The sequence below is a fragment of the Schistocerca americana genome, unplaced genomic scaffold, assembly GCF_021461395.2.
Source record: "Schistocerca americana isolate TAMUIC-IGC-003095 unplaced genomic scaffold, iqSchAmer2.1 HiC_scaffold_471, whole genome shotgun sequence".
NCBI classification, from domain to species: Eukaryota; Metazoa; Arthropoda; class Insecta; order Orthoptera; family Acrididae; genus Schistocerca; species Schistocerca americana.
Window position 1 is genome coordinate 40,001 of NW_025726205.1, and position 5,000 is coordinate 45,000.

At 51.7% G+C, this 5,000-nt stretch overlaps 1 non-coding gene across 1 annotated transcript in view; it reads left to right on the top strand.

The window, feature by feature from the left end:
• Positions 1-4,300: 4,300 nt before the first annotated feature.
• The window catches only part of LOC124584369, a 1,910-nt gene continuing 1,210 nt past the window's right edge, over positions 4,301-5,000 (top strand). The window contains exon 1 of the ribosomal RNA XR_006974710.1: positions 4,301-5,000. This exon is cut by the window's right edge and continues 1,210 nt beyond it. This is a non-coding gene — a ribosomal RNA (small subunit ribosomal RNA).

Here is a 5,000-nt window from a genome sequence, read left to right on the forward strand (position 1 = left end):
GGAAAACAGAATATCCCACCCTTCCGACAACCACCATTGCTCAGCTAAGCCACCAACACCCACACATGTCCTACACAGGGGTGCACCCAACATCACAATACTGCCTCCTGTCACACCACACAAACAATGGCACGAATGAAAGACACAGGTCTGCCACAAGCATGGAATCAGAGCGCCGCCTGTTATGAGCCAAAGGTGCACCCTGACGTGGCAAATCAGATGATGCCGCAGTCATTTACTTACGATAATCACAATCAACAAACCAGCCCCCCCCCCCCCCCCGAAAACACCTTTCCTTACAACAATGTGTGCCTTAACCTAACCCGTATTGTGCCTTAACCTAACCCGTATTGTGCCTTAACCTAACCCGTATTGTGCCTTAACCTAACCCATATTGCGCCTTAACCTAACCCATATTGCGCCTTAACCTAACCCATATTGCGCCTTAACCTAACCCATATTGCGCCTTAACCTAACCTATATTGTACCTTAACCTAACCCATATTGTACCTTAACCTAACCCATATTGTACCTTAACCTAACCTATATTGTACCTTAACCTAACCTATATTGTACCTTAACCTAACCTATATTGGGCCTTAACCTAACCTATATTGGGCCTTAACCTAACCTATATTGGGCCTTAACCTAACCTATATTGGGCCTTAACCTAACCTATATTGGGCCTTAACGTAACCCACGTTGCGCCTTAACCTAACCTATATTGTACCTTAACCTAACCCATATTGTACCTTAACCTAACCCATATTGTACCTTAACCTAACCTATATTGGGCCTTAACCTAACCTATATTGGGCCTTAACCTAACCTATATTGGGCCTTAACCTAACCTATATTGGGCCTTAACGTAACCCACGTTGCGCCTTAACGTAACCCACGTTGCGCCTTAACGTAACCCACGTTGCGCCTTAACGTAACCCACGTTGCGCCTTAACGTAACCCACGTTGCGCCTTAACCTAACCCATATTGCGCCTTAACCTAACCCATATTGCGCCTTAACCTAACCCATATTGCGCCTTAACCTAACCCATATTGTACCTTAACCTAACCTATATTGTACCTTAACCTAACCTATATTGTACCTTAACCTAACCTATATTGGGCCTTAACCTAACCTATATTGGGCCTTAACCTAACCTATATTGGGCCTTAACCTAACCTATATTGGGCCTTAACCTAACCTATATTGGGCCTTAACGTAACCCACGTTGCGCCTTAACGTAACCCACGTTGCGCCTTAACGTAACCCACGTTGCGCCTTAACGTAACCCACGTTGCGCCTTAACGTAACCCACGTTGCGCCTTAACGTAACCCACGTTGCGCCTTAACCTAACCCATATTGCGCCTTAACCTAACCCATATTGCGCCTTACCCTAACCCATATTGCGCCTTAACCTAACCCATATTGTGCCTTAACCTAACCTATATTGTACCTTAACCTAACCCATATTGTACCTTAACCTAACCTATATTGTACCTTAACCTAACCTATATTGTACCTTAACCTAACCTATATTGTACCTTAACCTAACCCATATTGCGCCTTAACCTAACCCATATTGCGCCTTAACCTAACCCATATTGCGCCTTAACCTAACCCATATTGCGCCTTAACCTAACCCATATTGCGCCTTAACCTAACCCATATTGCGCCTTAACCTAACCCATATTGCGCCTTAACCTAACCCATATTGCGCCTTAACCTAACCCATATTGCGCCTTAACCTAACCCATATTGTACCTTAACCTAACCCATATTGTACCTTAACCTAACCTATATTGTACCTTAACCTAACCTATATTGTACCTTAACCTAACCTATATTGTACCTTAACCTAACCTATATTGGGCCTTAACCTAACCTATATTGGGCCTTAACCTAACCTATATTGGGCCTTAACCTAACCTATATTGGGCCTTAACCTAACCTATATTGGGCCTTAACGTAACCCACGTTGCGCCTTAACGTAACCCACGTTGCGCCTTAACGTAACCCACGTTGCGCCTTAACGTAACCCACGTTGCGCCTTAACGTAACCCACGTTGCGCCTTAACGTAACCCACGTTGCGCCTTAACGTAACCCACGTTGCGCCTTAACCCAACACACGTTGCGCCTTAACCCAACACACGTTGGGCCTTAACCCAACACACGTTGGGCCTTAACCCAACACACGTTGGGCCTTAACCCAACACACGTTGGGCCTTAACCCAACACACGTTGGGCCTTAACCCAACACACGTTGGGCCTTAACCCAACACACGTTGGGCCTTAACCCAACACACGTTGGGCCTTAACCCAACACACGTTGGGCCTTAACCCAACACACGTTGGGCCTTAACCCAACACACGTTGGGCCTTAACCCAACACACGTTGGGCCTTAACCCAACACACGTTGGGCCTTAACCCAACACACGTTGGGCCTTAACCCAACACACGTTGGGCCTTAACCCAACACACGTTGGGCCTTAACCCAACACACGTTGGGCCTTAACCCAACACACGTTGGGCCTTAACCCAACACACGTTGGGCCTTAACCCAACACACGTTGGGCCTTAACCCAACACACGTTGGGCCTTAACCTGCTCTGTAATTGTCATACGACGCGTTAAATTAGTGTGGTGTTGCCTAACTGCAACCCCCGCAATATAGTTTGCTACTCGCACTGCCTGGTCCCCAGAGTATCGCTTCATGTTAAACACCTTGCAGCTATACACTGTAATGCGGATGGCAGCAGGACGTACATGCTCAATGCCCTTCGCAGTTGTTCATTGGCATTTGCATGGCGAAGCACAGCCTACGTTGTGGTACGGCGTGTGTCAACTGTCCGCTGATGTTGTACGTCCAAATCACACACTGTACTGCACATTGGTCCTCATGTACTGAATGATACATCGTGGTACATGTGTGACCGTACCACGACTGCGCCAACAACGGCGAACCATACGGTCCAAATATTGTGCACTCAGCTACGTGTCGTCTCCCTATAAGAGCTGGATTGCAGTATGGTATGCCGTGGATGGCGATCAGCATGAGCCGTCTGTTGATGTAGTGGCGCGTGTTGTCAGACGTAGTCGTCTCTTCTCACACACCGTGATAGCATGGTGCACTGCGTTCCACATCTGCGACATGCGACAGAGGCCGGTTGACAGTCGTTCGCGCAATGGACATCGCATACGTACGGGGGCCACCTTCCACGTGTTCGCGAAGCGTGCACATGTTGTTGCGTGTATGTGGGCAGACATAGTGTGTCGTGACACCTGACACAGGCATGCAACAATCGTTGAATTTGCAAATGGCGATGGACGTCTACGTTTGCTGGTGACGTTACGCAAATGAACAACTGGTAAACGGTTGTGGTGCGGTTGTTCTCGCTAGAGGTGAATCAGTGATGGCGACGATCGGTTGAGCTACCAACCGGTTGTTTCAGCGATACCCACCATGCCCACGAACGTGAATGGCATGTGGGTGTGAAGCGATACGCGGCGGTGGCTGGGTGGGACCGTCCCCGGCCGGTGAGGGGGGGCCTCCCGGCGTGCTGGCCGCGCGGTGCGTGGGCGCACGCGCTACAGCCGGCTGGTGGGGGCGGCCAGTGGCAGGCGCGCCGGCCGACGGAGGCGGCAGGCGGCGCAGCTGCGCGCCGGCGCACCCTGCACGCGGCGCCGTGCGGCCAAAGTAGGTCCTCGCGGGCCCGGTGCGAAGCGCGGTGGACATCTGCAGTGTGCTGGTCCGATTGAGGACTGTGTGCGCTGAGGATGCGCCGCCGCCCGGCGCTCGGCGCCGCGACGCCGTCTGCTGCTCGGTCGCCTCTGCGGTTCTCGCAGGTGGTTTGTATCGCAGCTGTGCGGACGTGTTGGCGCGTGCGCTGTGCTGGGAGAGTTCGCTTCGGCACCCAAGTGGGGCTTTTGTCCTTCTGTGGCGCTGGCGTTGGAGCTGCCGGCCACCGTAGGTGGCGCGTGTTGTCTCCCGCCGGCAATGCCACGACAGCACGCTCCCGGGCCTCTGTCGGCAGCGGCAAGCTCAGTTGGGAGCACGGGTGGTCGCACCTAAAGCGTCTACTCGCCAAACTCCGGGCGATTGCGCCTCTCTCGAACCCGACCAAGTACTTAGGACGGCGCTGCGCGCCGCCGGGACCTGAGAGGGTTTCGAGGTGTATTGTGCAGGGGAGCTCAGCCTCCTCCTGTTTGCAGAATAATTGAGCGGACGCTTGCGTGTTCGCGCGGGCCCCCGGGACACACTCCCGGGCGGCCGGCTGCTCAGCTCTAGTTGACGCAGCTCCCTGGTTGATCCTGCCAGTAGTCATATGCTTGTCTCAAAGATTAAGCCATGCATGTCTCAGTACAAGCCGCATTAAGGTGAAACCGCGAATGGCTCATTAAATCAGTTATGGTTCCTTAGATCGTACCCACGTTACTTGGATAACTGTGGTAATTCTAGAGCTAATACATGCAAACAGAGTCCCGACCAGAGATGGAAGGGACGCTTTTATTAGATCAAAACCAATCGGTCGGCTCGTCCGGTCCGTTTGCCTTGGTGACTCTGAATAACTTTGGGCTGATCGCACGGTCCTCGTACCGGCGACGCATCTTTCAAATGTCTGCCTTATCAACTGTCGATGGTAGGTTCTGCGCCTACCATGGTTGTAACGGGTAACGGGGAATCAGGGTTCGATTCCGGAGAGGGAGCCTGAGAAACGGCTACCACATCCAAGGAAGGCAGCAGGCGCGCAAATTACCCACTCCCGGCACGGGGAGGTAGTGACGAAAAATAACGATACGGGACTCATCCGAGGCCCCGTAATCGGAATGAGTACACTTTAAATCCTTTAACGAGTATCTATTGGAGGGCAAGTCTGGTGCCAGCAGCCGCGGTAATTCCAGCTCCAATAGCGTATATTAAAGTTGTTGCGGTTAAAAAGCTCGTAGTTGGATTTGTGTCCCACGCTGTTGGTTCACCGCCCGTCGGTGTTTAACTGG